Below are 16202 nucleotides of genomic sequence, written 5' to 3'. Positions count from 1 at the left end.
GAGGTACCATCTATGTTTTTGAGGTCTGATCTGTCAGACCTGCATCTGTTCATGTTGTACTACTTTAGACCTCAGACAGAGTCAGTCAGAAATGGGGAAAGGGCTGGAGGACATGGATTTCAAACTCAAAGGGGGCCTCAAATTTAGGCACGAACTAATTCTTTTAGCATTTGGTGAGTTTCACAACTTGTTTTCATGCACATAAGGAGATAATATAGGAAAAGAAAGTAAGCCTTGCTGCTCCGTAGTGTACATTAGGCAGTGTTTGCACAGCCTGTGCACGAAGGAGGATGTAAGTGTGTACATGCGTTAAGGCAGTAGTGCTTGAATGTGGTTGAATTTGATGTGCTATTCATTTGCAGTAACTCTTTATAATGGATAATTTTTCAACACAGGGAAGGCGATGGCCTAGTGGTATTATCACTCAACTGTTAATTCAGAAACCCAGGTAATTCTCTGGGGACCTGAGTTCGAATCCTACCATGGTGGAATTTGAATTCAATTAAAAATATCTGGAATTAAGACTCTAAGATGACCATGAAACCATTGTTTATTGTTGGATAAACTCATTTGGTTCACTAATGTCCTTGAGGGAAGAAAATCTGCCATCCTTATCAGGTCTGGCCGACATATGGCTCCAGAGCTACAGCAATGTGGTTGACTCTCATCTGCCCTTTGAAATGGCCTAACAAACCACTCAGTTGTAACAATTGCTACAAACACTCAATAAAGAAATAAAACCGGACGGACCACCTGGCATCGACCTAGGCATTGGAAAAGACAACAGCAAAACAAACAACCCTGCAAAGCCCTCCTTACTAACATCTGGGGGCTAGTGCAAAAATTGGGAGAGCTGTCTCACAGCTAGTCAAGACTGACATGGTCGTTCTCAAGGAATCATACCTTACAGAAAACACCCCAGACACCACTATTACCATTCCTGGATATGTCCTGTCCCACTGGCAGGACAGACCCAGCAGAGGTGGCAGCACAGTGGTATAAAGTCAGGAGGGAGTTAACCTGGGAGTCCTTAAAATCGAATCCAGATCCCATGAAGTCTCATGGCTTCAGGTTAAACATGGGCAAGGAAACATCTTACTGGTTGCCATTACAGTCCTCCTTTGGCTGGTGAATCAGTATTCCTCAATGTTGAACAACACTTAGAGGAAGCACTCGGCGTGACAAGGACACAAAATGCACTCTGGATGGGGGATTTTAATGTTCACCACCAAGAGTAGCTCAAACTGGTCAGGTCCTAAGGGATATAACTGCTAAACTGGATCTGCATCAAGTGGTGAAGGAATCAACAAGAGAAAATAACATCCTTGAACTCATCCTTACCAATCAGATGCATCTGCCCACGATAGTATCAGTAAGAGTGACCACCGCACCGTCCTTGTGGAGATGAAGTCCCGCCTTCACATTGTGACTAACTTCCATCGTGTTGTGTGGCACTATCCCCATGCCAAATGGGACTGACTTCGAACCCATCTAGCAAGTCAAGACTGGGCATCCACGAGGCACTGTGAGCCATCAACAGCAGCGGAGTTGTACTTCAGCACAATCCGCAACCTCATGGCCCCACTCAACCATTACCATCAAGCTAGGGGATCAACCCTGTTTCAATGGAGCGTGCAAGAGGGTATGTATCAGGCATATCTAAAAATGAGGTGTCAACCTGGTGAAGCTATGAAACAGGACGACTTGCATGCCAAATGGCAAAAACAGCAAGTGATAGATAAGAGCTAAGCGATCCCACAACCAACAGGTCAGATCTAAGCTCTGCAGCCTTGCCACACACATCCAGTCATGAATGGTGATGGACAATTAAACAACTCACTGGAGGAGAAGGCTCCACAAATGTCCCCATCCTCAATTGTGGAAAAGCCCTGCACATCAGTGCAAAAGATAAGGTTGAAACATTCACAGCAATCTTCAGCCAGAAGTGCCGAGTGGATGATTCATCTCCTCCAGTGGTCCCCTGCATCTCAGATGCCAGGCTCCAGCCACATGATATCAAGAAATGGTTGGTGGCACTGGATACTGCAAAGGCAATGGGCCCTGACCACATTCCAGCATTAGTACTGAAAATGTGCTCCAGAACTTGGCACTCCCCTAGTCAAGCTCTTCCAGTGCACTTACAACACTGGCATCTACCCAACAATGTGGAAAATTGTCCAGGTATGTCCTGTACACAAAAAGCAGGACCAACCCAACCCGGTGAATTACCACCCAATCAGTCTACTCTCGATTGTCAGTAAAGTGATGGAAGGGGTCAACAACACTGCTATCAGGCAATGCCTGCTCAGATACAACCTGCTCAGTGTTGTCCAGTTTAGGTTTCACCAGGATCACCCAGCTCCTGCCCTTATTACAGCCTTGTCAAACATGGACAAAAGAGTTGAATTCCAGAGGTGAGGTGAGAGTGACAGTCCTTGACACCAAGGCCGCATTCGACAACTATAGCATCAAGCAGCCCTAGCAAAACTGGAATCAATGGGTATCGGGGGCAAACTTTTTGCTGGTTGGAGTCATACCTGGTACAGAGGAAGATGTTGTGGTTCTGGAGGGTCAGTCATCTCAGTTCCAGGACATCTCTGCAGGAATGCCTCCTTGGCCTAACAATCTTCAACTGCTTCATCAATGACCTTCCCTCCAACATAAAGTCAGAAGTGGGGATATTCACCAATGATTGTACAATGTTCAGCACCATTCGCGACTCCTCAGATGCTGAAGCAGTTCATGTTCAAATGCAATAAGATCTGAACAATATTAGGCTTGGGCCGACAAGCAGCAAGTAACATTCATGCCACACAAACGCCAGGCAATGACCATCACCAGTAAGATACATTTTAGCAACTGCCCTTTGACATTCAAAAGTGTAACCATCACTGAATCCCTCACTGTCAATATCCTTGGGGTTACCATTGACTCAACTGGATTCGCCACATAAACACAATGGCTACAAGAGCAGGTAAAAGGCTAGGAATACTGTGGCGAGTAAATCACCTCCTGACTCCCCAGAGCTTATCCACAAGGCACAAGTCAGAAGCGTGATAGAATACTCCTTATTTGCCTGAATAGGTGCAGATCCAACAACACTCAAGAAGCTTGACACTATCCAAGACAAAGCAGCCCGCTTGATTGGCACCAGATCTACAAACATTCAATCCCACCACCACCGATGCTCAGTAGTAGCTGTATGTACTATCTACAAGATGCACTGCAGCAATTCACCAAAAGTCCTTAGACAGCATTCCAAATCCACGACCACTTCCATCTAGAATGACAAGGGCAACCGACAAATGGGAACACTACCATCTGCCAGTTCCCCTCCAAGACACTCATTGTTCTGACTTGGAAATATATCGCCATTCTTTCACAGTCGCTAGGTCAAAATCCTGGAATTCCCTCCCTATTGGCAATGTGGGTCAACCTACAGAACATGGACTGCAGCAATTCAAGAAGGCAGCTCACCAGCACCTTCTCAAGAGCAACTAGGGATGGGCAATAAATGCTGGCCAGCCAGTGACACCCATGTCCCACAAGTGAATAAAAGGAACACAAAGCCCTAAGCGAAAGGAATTGCTCCAAGAACTATTCAAGCTTGAACTCTCTGGGGCATTTCCAAATATTACAATTACATTGCATATTTTTATCAGTTTGCCTGTATCAGTGGCTTTAGGTGAATACACTTTCAACGTGTTGAAGCAGGTTAAAAATAAATCACCCTTCAATTATAGGACAAGAGCACATGAATGGTCTTGCCATACTTACTATCAACCTGTGACTTGGCACAAAAGGTAGATTTTTCCTCAATAATTAGCACATTTGCACAGAAAATGGCTGGAAAATAATTTATTAATTTTAAAGCAGAGAAGTGTAGCTTGCAGGAGAGCCTTGAGGCAGTGGTTAAGTGTCCTTAATATGTCAGAGCACCAGGGTGTCAGAAGATTCAGGAAATATTAGGTGAGAGCAGCCTGCAGGAACAAAACCTGCTATCAGGTGGGAATGGTGGACCGCATTGGTTGTGCCCTCAACATCTTTGCCTCTGGATCTTTCCAGATGTCTGCTGGAGCAGACTATAAGATCCCAAGGGTGTGGAGAGTCTACAGAAGGATCTAGATAGGCTGGGAGAATGGGCCAGGAAACGGCAAATGGAATTTAATGTTGGCAAGTGCAAGGTGGTCCACTTTGGTAGGAATAATGGTAGGAAGGATTAATACTTACGTGGCGAAAAACTGCAGCAGGCGACGGTGCAGAGGGACCTCGGGGTCCTTGTGCATGAGTCGCAAAAACCCAGCTTGCAGGTGCAGCAGGTGGTCAGGAAGGTGAATGGGATGCTGGCCTTCATAGCGAGGGGGATTGAATATAAAAGTAGGGAGGTCTTGCTGCGGCTGTATAGGGCATTGGTGAGGCCGCAGCTGGAGTACTGTGTGCAGTTTTGGGCGCCGTACTTACGCAAGGATATTTTGGCCTTGGAGGGAGTGCAGAGGAGGTTTACTAGGCTGATGCCGGAGTTGAGGGGGTTGAGCTATGAGGAGAGGCTGAATAAACTAGGCTTGTACTCGTTACAGTTTAGAAGAATGAGGGGAGATCTCATTGAGACGTATAAGATGATGAATGGGATGGATAGGATAGAGGTGGAGAGACTCTTCCCGCTCAGAAAGGATAGTAGGACTAGGGGGCACAGCCTCAAGATAAAGGGGGGGGCGGTTTAGAACGGAGTTGAGGAGGAACTTCTTCACTCAAAGGGTGGTGAATCTCTGGAATTCTCTGCCCGTTGAGGTGGTGGAGGCTCCCTCGCTAAATATTTTTAAGACGCGGGTTGATGGGTTTTTGATAAGAGAGGGGATTAAGGGTTATGGGGAGAGGGCGGGAATGTGGAACTGAGCCACGACAGATCAGCCATGATCTTATTGAATGGCGGGGCAGGCTCGAAGGGCTAGATGGCCTACTCCTGCTCCTATTTCTTATGTTCTTATAATCGGTGGCCCAGAAATGCAGGTGACCGGTGGCTTGTTTGCTGGGTTGGCGACAAGGTTGGTCAGAATGAACAAGCACTTGAGTTTGTTAATCTGTCTGGTTTCCTGCAAGTGTACAAAATCATTCACGGCACTTGTGTGGTCATTAAGGAATTTACAGATCACTAGAAAGAGCTTCCACTCCATTGATGTGCAGCTGGCGTACAATTCAGAGTATGCATGATTTCCAGCTAGCTTTCACGATGCCTGCAGCAGTTCATCCTTCCAGATCTCTTTGTATCTTGAAGAAGGTTCCCCAGCTGACTGCTCAGAGTCACGGCATATCCATTTTAAATGTGGCCAATGATGCACATGATGAGACCAGCTAATGAGACCCAGGAGTTGCAAAATGGAGATCATTTAATAACCAGAGAAGTCACTGAATGAACCTCAACAGATGTGGAGGCAGCCTTCAGTACGCAGCAGTCATCTCCAGAATGGTTGTTGTGTGCTGTGCTCTGCATAATATTGCACATAAAGGTGATTATGGCCTGAAGGACTGAAAATATGCAGTGCAAAGAGTCTTTTCAAAATGTCAAGTTGGAGCAACAGGTGAAGAAGGATGAAGTAGAATGTGACGTGACCAATGCTCCAGTAGGAGAATGTGTTGCCACACAAGACACCCATGTCACCATGGGGTTCACTTCAGTTGCACCAGTCCACCTATCAGACAGCCATATGCAAAAGCCTCTTCACTCACATCAGCACAAAGCAGCCCAGCCTCCCTTTCATTGTGCTCCCCACCCACCCCTACCCCACCCAGGCCATTGCTCAATGAATGCCTCCCAGTTCATCACAAGTGAAAAGGCAGAAAGCAAAAATAAAGAAAACAGGAAAGTGATGGAAACAAATTATATTTGTGCAGTTCAAATGTGAAACAGCAAATTGGCGATCTAGTATTGTGTATTATTATGATGGCAACCAATGTTACTACTGGACAAGTGTGGTCCCAGAATGGAACGTGGCTTGATAGATCCTAACTTTTGTTTGTTTTAGAAGGGTAGGTTTTGAATAGATAGACAGGAGTCTTCTGATTAGCTTGTAACAGCACAATAAAACATAAGAACATAAGAACATAAGAATATAAGAACATAAGAAATAAGAGCAGGAGTAGGTCATCCAGCCCTTCGAGCCTGCCCCGCCATTCAATAAGATCATGGCTGATCTGTCGCTGCTCAGTTCCACTTTCCCGCCCTCTCCCCACAACCCTTAATCCCCTCTCCTATCAAAAACCCATCAACCCGCGTCTTAAAAATATTTAGCGAGGCAGCCTCCACCACTTCAACGGGCAGAGAATTCCAGAGATTCACCACCCTTTGAGTGAAGAAGTTCCTCCTCAACTCCGTTCTAAACCGCCCCCCTTTTATCTTGAGGCTGTGCCCCCTAGTCCTACTGTCTTTTTTGAGTGGGAAGAGTCTTTCCACCTCTATCCTATCCATCCCATTCATCATCTTATATGTCTCAATGAGATCTCCCCTCATTCTTCTAAACTGTAACGAGTACAAGCCCAGTTTATTCAGCCTCTCCTCATAGCTCAACCCCCTCAACTCCGGTATCAGCCTAGTAAACCTCCTCTGCACTCCCTCCAAGGCCAAAATATCTTTGCGCAGGTGCGGCGCCCAAAAATGCACACAGTACTCCAGCTGCGGCCTCACCAATGCCCTTTACAGCCGCAGCAAGGCCTCCCTACTTTTATATTCAATCCCCCTCGCTATGAAGGCCAGCATCCCATTCGCCTTCCTGACCACCTGCTGCACCTGCAAGCTGGGTTTTTGCGACTCATGCACAAGGACCTCGAGGTCCCTCTGCACCATCGCCTGCTGCAGTTTTTTAAAGGCTAGAAAGATTTCAATGCAATCATCAGTAAATGTATTAAAGTACACTACTCCTTCATCCAAACTATACCTTTACAAATACCTACAAATGTGTAAATTAACACAATTTACAATATCTATCTTATGCGCTAAAAACCATGGTAAGTAGGCAGTACATGTTAATTATTAAGCAAATTGTAGTCAGATACACCAGGTTCCTGTCTTTGCCCCTCACCACTTCCTACCCTATTCCTTGATTTGGGACCCTCTCCCAATCCTGCTTCCATGTGTTGCTTTCCGGGGAATCTTCTCTGGAATGGTTCTTCTCTTCCAGGTCACCTGGTCTTCTTTCCGCACTGTATCACTTTTGTACTTTGGTATTTCCTCTGCAAGGCACAAGGTTGGCTTCCTGATGAGAAGAAACAAAGAAAAGGGAACAACTCAGAGTCAGTTTCCAACTTGTAAACATAAACACGCCAATTATGGCTATTCTCTTGCTAGCACATGTGCGGAATCCAGAGATGATGAAGAAGAGCAAAATGCACAAGAGCAATAACCGGTGTACATGAGGAAACCCACTGGAAACTGGAGTTTCCAGTTTCCAAACTCCCATTTCAAGGGGTTTCACCTTTTCTCCTTTGGAGTTTTTCACAGTATACACCCCTGTGTACAAACCCTAATAATACACTTATGCAGCAACACAGATTCTTACTCTTCATCTCCCCAGTTCAATATTTCTAGATGGTGAAACCATTGTGTCTTCAGCAGAAATAAATGCAGGCCTGCTTAGATCCTGGCTGTGTTAGCTGAGATGTGCTTAGCTGGTGTCTTTTTGACCCTATATGAACGCTCTGTCAAAGACAGCCCTACTGCATGCAAGGGAAGACTCAGTGACCAGGACAAAAGACAGAGCTGGGGTTTGACTGAATGGAAAGGTGAAAGGAATTGGTCATGGATGAAACTCTGAACTGAGTTCCCATTTTCATGTCCCAACTCATCATCATGCTTCTTATGGCCTAATCATTTCCCCGTTAGCAATCAAGTAGAGAACACATGGCCAGTGACACCCAAATCCCATGAAAGAATTAAAAGAAATGTGTTGCTGCAGATTGGCTAATGCCAGGGTATCATATACCTGACTTAGGTGCCACCCATAGCATGCAAGCCATAAATTTATTATATTGTTTGATGATTCATATAAGTAGTCACTTTTTCAACGTGCAAGAATAGCACCATAAAGGCCTGCAACATCACGCTTTATAATTGTGTACAATGCATCTAGAAATCCTGCCATTGATCTAGGGCTAGTGAACACATACTTCACAGGGAGGGCTAGGAGTGGGATGGAAGTATTTAAACAGTAACATAGCATCAACAAATTGACTAACAGAAACCTCTTCTAATGTAGCTTGAGAGCACTCATGACTAGGTAATCCAGCAAAAGTCGACATCTCAGGAAAACAGGGATGTTAATTGGTGAGAGCTGGGGAGATTATAAAACAACCTAACCTGCTCATCTTTGTGCTGTAAGCGGGAACCAGAGTACCCAGGCAGACACAGGGAAAATATGCAAACTCCACACATACACTCACCCAAGGCCGGATTTGAATCCAGGTCCCTGGCATTGTGAGGCAGCAGTGCTAACCACAGTGCCACCACGCTGCCCCACTCTTGTTGGAAATGATCATTGCCTGGCACTTGTATGACCCGAATGTTATTTGTCACTTATCAGCCCAAGCCGAGATATTATCTTGGTCTTGCAATATTTGGACCTGAACTACTTCATTATCTGAGGATGGTGAACATTGTGCAGTCATCTGTGAACAACCCCACTTCAGATCTTATGATGGAGGGATGCCCTGTGGGACTCCTGCAAAGATGTCCAGGAGCTGAGATGATTGACCTCCAATCACCACAACCGTCTTCTTCTGTGCCAGAGTTTTCCCCTAATTCACATTGACTCCTTGATGCCACAATCGGTCAAATACTGCCTTGATGTCAAGGGCAGTCACTCTCACCTCACCTCTGGCATTTTACTCATTTGTCCATGTTTGAAGCAAGACTGTAATGAGCTCAGGAGCTGAGTGACCCTGGCAGAACCCAAATTGAATATCCATGAGCAAGTTATTGCTGAACATGTGCCGCTTGATAGCACAGTTGATGACCCTTCCATCATTTTACTGATGATTGAGATTGGTTGGGCGGTTACTGTTCGGGGTTGGACTTTTCCTGTTTCTCATGTACAGGACATATCCAGACAATTTTCCACATTGCTGGGTAGATGCCACTGTTTAGTTGTACTGGAACAGCTTGGCTCGGGGTGTGGCAAGTTCTGGAGCACAAGCCCTCAGGCCTATTGCCAGAGTATTGTCAGGATCCATAGTCTTTGCAATATTCAATGCTTTCATCTATTTCTTCACATCATGTGGAGTGAATTGGATTGACTGAAGACTGACATCTGTGATGCTGGGGACCTCCAGAGTAGGCCAAGATGGATCATCCACTCAACACTTCTGACTGAAGGTTGTTGCAAAAGCTTCAGCCTTATCTTTTGCACATAAATTGTTACTTACATGGTCTCAATTCCACTGGAATTTTAACACCACTGTGGAAACACTCTGCCTCAACCTAAAAGTAACCCCTAACTGCATAATCTGTTATTTTGTATGATTGTGTGTCTATGAGCACAAGTGTGTGAGTGTGTATGTGTGTGAGCACGAGAGTGTGAGAGTGTGTGAGTGAGTGCATGTGTGTGAACGCACGTATGCATGAGTGCACATTTGTGTGAGTGAGCATGTGAGTGTAAGTGCATGTGTGTGAGTGAGTGTGAGCACATGTGTGTGAGTGCATGTGTGTGTGTGCATGTATACATGCATGTGTGTTATGAAGGTCACGACGTGTGGTTATCTTTTTGGGTATCTTTATATTTCCTGGGTGGGATTTGGTTTAATACAAAAATACTAACCACTTTGTGTTTTAAGTTTAAGAAAACCTGTCAGACTGATTTTCTTGCAATCAATATGTAAGTGGTTAAGCACATGAATTGATACCTTCATCGTTAAAAATTACAATAAATCAAGGAGTGAGAAAGAAAAGGCCAGTCATAAGGCATGTCCTCCCTGGTTGTAACATATGGTAAGAATATTTTAATTGTACACACAATCATATTTTACTCATTACTGACATTAAGTCGATACCAGTGAGTGTTGCATGCCTTGTGACTGTTTGATGTTTAATTCTGTCACGAGGTAGCTGCAATGTCCCCATCTCCGCATCTCTGATGGCCAAACATACTGAGAATGCATTGATGTCCAGCGCTTCCCCCTCTGTAGCTGTTAGCTGTGAGATAGCTAGAGGTCCATCTTTGGTTCTCTACCTCTTCCTCACGTTCTGTGCTCTTTTTGGCCGCAAAGGGTGAAAGCAGAGACTTTTGGGTGAGACTGGCATATTTTGGACAGAAGGCTGGAAAGCTATTGTTGAGGATGATTATGAGGGAGGTTGATTGAGGCTTGACATTGCATTCAGATGAGGATGAGAGTCAGTGGGAAATGGAAGTTGAGGATGTGAGGAGATGGAGACAGAGAGGGATGAGTATATTTCGAAGGTAAGTTAATGTGAGTGGTACGCTGAAGTAGGCTTCGGACAGTATATCAAGAGGTTTGGGTGAAGCATGCATTAGGATGGAGGTAAACACCACGGTATTCAGTTTTCTTCTCTGGTTTGGCCATCATATTGCTTTGATAGTGAATCCATGAGCATACCACAATATCAGTGCTGTTGATTGCATGGATCACAGCTTACAAAAGCAAAATACTTCAGATGCTGAATTCTGAGAGAAAAATAACAGAAATCTTTCATGTTGATGATAAACATTAACCTTCTTTCTCTCCCCACAGATGTTGTCAGATCTGCTGAGTTTTTCCAATATGTTCTGTTTTTATCTTCGATCACAGCTCCTTTATTTCAGTTGTCAATAGGGCCTGTATAACAGCAGCAAAAAAAACCCAAAAATGAAAAAAGACCCAGCCTTTGAACATCCAGACTGAATCCTGTTAATTCTTTCTGTTGAGCTCCCAACTCCAGAATCCAGCCTGACACTGCCTACTGGGTACCAGGAAGCACCAAGGGAGCAGTGCCTGATGGGGCAGGACCAAAGGGAATGCGGGTAGGAGGGGGGCTGCACACTCTGAAATCAAGATTGGCCTGGGCAGCAATTGACCAAGCTGAGCCTGGAAGGGGGTTGCAATTGACCAGTGATACATGACGGGAGGGTGAGGGGGCCAATATCCAGGGAGATGGGGTGCTGATCAGCCAGAGAGGACAGCAATATGCTGGGGAGGAGAGGCAGCCAATATCCTGAAAGGTGGGGGGGGCGGGGGGGGGGCGTCGTGGAGGGAATGAGATGACTGAGAGGGAGATCTGCACATGCATGATTGTACCGTGTACTGAAAGCAACCAGCTTTCTGGCTAGCCTCGGTGCCACCTGCTCCCCTACTATCAGGAAACAAATTGTGCATCACTTTTCCCACTAAGTGGCGTAAGATTTCATTTGTGGCCTTTCCAAAAAAACAGATCTGAAACTCTCCGATTTTCACACCCATTCAACACTAGAATTTATTTGGTAAGATCACCACTCTCCCACCCCTGGTTTCTGATTTGTGTGCTTGATTTTTATCTTAGTGCTTCCCTGGTGGGTATAGCTTTAAATATGGAAGATTGCTGAGATTCCATTGAAAAAGACGAGAGTTAAATTTTACTGTGAAAGGACAGCAGGGAGACAGCAGGGGAATAAAGGATTTTTTAAATATATTCATCAATGGGATTGTGTGTTGCTGGCTCGGCCAATATTTATTTCCAGTCCGTTGTTGCCATTCAGAAGGTGCTGCCTTAATGAACTGCTGCACTCCATGTATTGGAGGAAAACATAATGCTGTTAGAAAGTGTGTTCCAGGTTTTTGACCCAGCAATAATAATGTGATGCTATGTAAGGTGAGATATAGTGAGAAGTGAAACAGAAAAATAGATATGAAGAAACCCTATATTATTTTCCCTCCAGCTTTTCCACTCACCGCACCCATGGCCTAGTCCATGCCTGTGATGGCCAGCACATTTCCCTGAAAGGGAAAGGGGGGGGGTGGGGAGGGAATACACAAGCATACTTGGCCTCATCTAGTGGAGGTTTCATGCCTGAAGGTAGTATGACCTTCTCCTGCGAGAATGTGTAAATGGCAGCCTTATACAGTCTGTAATGCATGTGATTGTCATGATAGAATAGCTGAATTACAGCGGGCGGGATTTTACAGCCTCACTCGGGCAAGACCATAAATTTCCACCCCAGGTCAACAGAGATTCCTGTTGTCGAACTCGCGCCCGAGGTGGTAGAGTTCCGGCCAGTATATCAGATGTAAGTTGCTTGAGACAATGCTAACAAGTGTCTGGAGAATTGAAATTCAGTTTGTGTGTGCTTAGCCTGAATGCCCGTAATGGAAGGGCACTAATTTCATGTTAAAGCTGACAATTTGCATACCAATAAAATCCTTTATTAACACCTCTCTGCTGCATAAATCCAGAAGATTGGATAATTTTACTGTGTGATTTAAACTACGACTGAACATTGAGCAAGATACATTAGGGAAGGCCTCTAATCAAGAGCAGATACATTTAAATTTACTTCTCAAAATCCAAATTGAAAATCTGAAATAATGCAATAAGTGTTATCCACTTCTTAGAAAGAAAGATTCTTAGAAAGAAAAATCACTCTTACTAATTCGTAAAAAAATAAATATGCATTTTTGGTACCGTAGTCTTCCATAGCAAGAAGGTTACACAATACAGGGCACTGTGAACAGAAAATACTTGTCACTTTGTTTTGTTACCTCACATCAGAGAGCTAATGGGATTCGTGTCAGTAACATATAAAGCAAAAAAAATGTAGGGCTCACTGGGACATCATCGCTAAATATCTTACTGATATGGCTAGGCTTTGAAGTCCAAGGAGCAAAAATGTCTCATTGTGTCCAATGATGCCTTTCAAATCCAAATCCATTGACAACTAGACAACATGGTGGCACAGTGGGTAGCACTGCCGCCTCACAGAGCCAGCAACTTGAGTTCAATTCACAGCATGGGTCAATGTCTATACAAAATCTGCATGTTTTCCCTGTGTTTCTGTGGGTTTCCACCACAGTTCAAAAGGCATGCTAGTTAGGTGCATTGGCCATACTGAACTCTCCCTCAGTGTACCTGAATAAATACCGGAGTGTGGCGACTAGGGGATTTTCACAGTAACTTCATTGCAGTGCTGATGTAAGCCTACGGGTGACACTAGTACTTAAGCTAGATCATTTTCAATCAGCTCCATTAGTGTTTTTTTTATTTGTTTACAAGCCAACATTTATTGCCCATCGCTAATTGCCCTTGAGAAGATGGTGGTGAGTTGCCTTCTTGAACCACAGCACTCCCTCTGATGTAAGTACACTCACAGTGCTATTAGAGAGAGAGTTCCAGGATTTTAACCCAGTGACACTGAAGGAGCAAGGATATATTCCCAAGTCAGGACGGTGAGTGGCTTGGAGGGAAACTTGCAGGTGTTGCCACTAATATGACTTTTCCAATGATGCTGTTATTTAAGATTAGGTTCTCAGAAGTCATCCCAAGAGTTTCAGAAGTGGCCATAAAGTCAAAGTCCAAATCTAGTAACTTTGAATTGTTTGACACAAAATGAAAGTCCTCTTTGTACTGAATGAACAATATCTTCAGTTTGAAACATTAAAATAACTTGACTTCAAACAACCATTCTGTGGTAGGACATCACAGTCTCTAAGTAGCATTCATTTAAGATCAATAGCCCTTCTGGTGTTCTCACAACCATCCAATTAGAACCATAGAACTCCTACAGTGCAGAAGAGGGCCATTTGACCCATCAAGTCTGCAACAATTCTCTGAAAGAGCATCTTACCCAGGCCCACCCCCCACCCCCCACCCCACCATACCCCTATAACCCCACATTTACAATATCTAATCTTTCCATTTATTCCCAAGATAAAAGATAGTTGGGATCTCAGGGAGAATTCATCAATATTTCCACCTCAGTACAAGACATCTGATTTACATTGTCATGGCAGTGGACTTGGAGACGGGAAGGGTCTAAGATATCTCTGAAAATTCTCAGACAAGATCAGTCTGCCAGGATCCAGCAAAGAGACAGCAGGTATAGGCATCAACTTACTGTGGTTCATCATACAGGTATGCAAGTGGAAGCTTGCACTCCAATAAGAAGATTGGATTCATGGGGAGTCAAAATGAGGCTGGAAGATTTGGCTAGCTTTTGCTAGAGGAAGAATTTCCAGGGAAAACCTCACTGTAAGAGACAGTGCTGAGATTGAGGAATGAAAAGAACTGATGTGAAAAGCCCTCAGGATTTGGAATCACACTGGACTGGTTCTAGGACATTTGAAATTCTACTTAAAAGGATAGTGTAAAGCATATTTGTGAAGTGTTTTTTCACTTGTGCTAAAAGATAAAGGGGTATGTTCTTCTCCGTGGTTTAAAGTACATATTGCCTATAAAGATAATATTTGGGCTTTTAATGCTTTTAGTGTTACAGTAAAAGCCTTAAAATATGAAATCTTGCTATGTGACTTCTTTTCAGAATGATATTGATCTAAATGAAAGATTTTAACTTGTCATAATCATCCTATGTCCATAAATGACAAATATTTTGTACATGTTATATTTCAGTGTAGTCTGCACAATAATTCACTGTTGGAGTTCAACATTGCATAAAACTGAATTCAAGGAGTTGAACTGCAAGGTAGATCTGGGTTAAGTCTAGATTGTTTTTGGTATTTAGGATGATAGGACAGACATGCTTGCATGAATTGTAAACACATACTTAATTTTTAGTACTGATTACATGTGACTCACCTCCTTCTGAATTTATTGGAAAAAAAGACAATTTTTAATAGAAAGTTGCCTGAAATGACCATACCTTGACTGATCTCCATGTTTCTCAGGGCAACAAGGGGAAGCCTAGCCATCCCGCGGAAAGTCCCGAGGTCAACCTCTTCTCCTCAGTTTCAGCCCATCCAGGCCAGATGGGGGAGCCTCGATTTGCAGCCTAGCAGTGGCAGAGAGGCACATAGGGACAGTACCTACTGTGTTGTCTCACCCCCCTCCCCACCCAGACTCCAAGGCACTTGGTCCACACTTCAATCATGATCTGTGCTAATTGGTGCCCACTGGACTCCCCCCTGGGTGGGCGGCGGGAGCATACCAAGGGACCAGGTCATCCGACCTCAAACCCAGTCATTAAATTCAAATAAATATTCATTAGAATTCACCAGGTTCTTGCCTGCTCTAAGTGAGAACCTGAGCAGGGCCAACAGAGTGAGCCAGGAGTCTTATAATGGGTTTGACACCTGGTGAAAATCATGTTTTGGCCCTCATGCCCATTTCAACAGGCCATCGGGAATCTCATCTACAGTTAACAACACGGAGAATCAACCCCTTCATTTATTAAGGTCATATCAAACAAAAGAATTAAATTGTAATAACCATCCTCTATAAACTTCAATGAAGAAGTATTTTTGATCTTTTTTGTGGAAACTTACAATGAATATAATATAAAATTGTATTTTGTTGGGTATTCCTTATAAACATTGCATTTTCCTGTGTGTAACGTTCAAGGAAAATCAATTATGAGTCTCATAATTTGTGAGTGTTTTTCAAAATCATTTAGTTCATGTACTTCCTTCCAGATCCTTAAATTTCATGTGCACCTTGAGAACATTAAAGGATTACTACAAATTAAGGTTTCTAATATGTATCGAAACTCATAGCAATGGTCAATATAGTTTCAATTTTCCTCATAATCTGAAACGGGTGTAATGACAATAATAACCTTGTTATTGATTATAAAGAGCTTGTAAAAAGCTTATGTTAAGAAACAAGCAATTTTCTTTTGAGTGTATATTAAAGAAAAATTGTCTTTTTTTCCAATAAATTCAGAAGGAGGTGAGTCACATGTAATCAGTACTAAAAATTAAGTATGTGTTTACAATTCATGCAAGCATGTCTGTCCTATCAACCTAAATACCAAAAACAATCTAGACTTAACCCAGATCTACCTTGCAGTTCAACTCCTTGAATTCAGTTTTATGCAATGTTGAACTCCAACAGTGAATTATTGTGCAGACTACGCTGAAATATAACATGTACAAAATATTTGTCATTTATGGACATAGGATGATTATGACAAGTTAAAATCTTTCAGGTTAAGATTAATTTTCCATGCAGAGAGGCAAAAATTTAGCTGGAATATCCTCAGGGCAACTCTTCCTCCACCATCATACATTTGACACAA

This window comes from Carcharhinus amblyrhynchos, chromosome 2 (genome assembly GCF_965287045.1).
Source record: "Carcharhinus amblyrhynchos chromosome 2, sCarAmb.v2.hapA, whole genome shotgun sequence".
NCBI lineage: Eukaryota > Metazoa > Chordata > Chondrichthyes > Carcharhiniformes > Carcharhinidae > Carcharhinus > Carcharhinus amblyrhynchos.
This window is presented reverse-complemented; position numbering follows the sequence as displayed.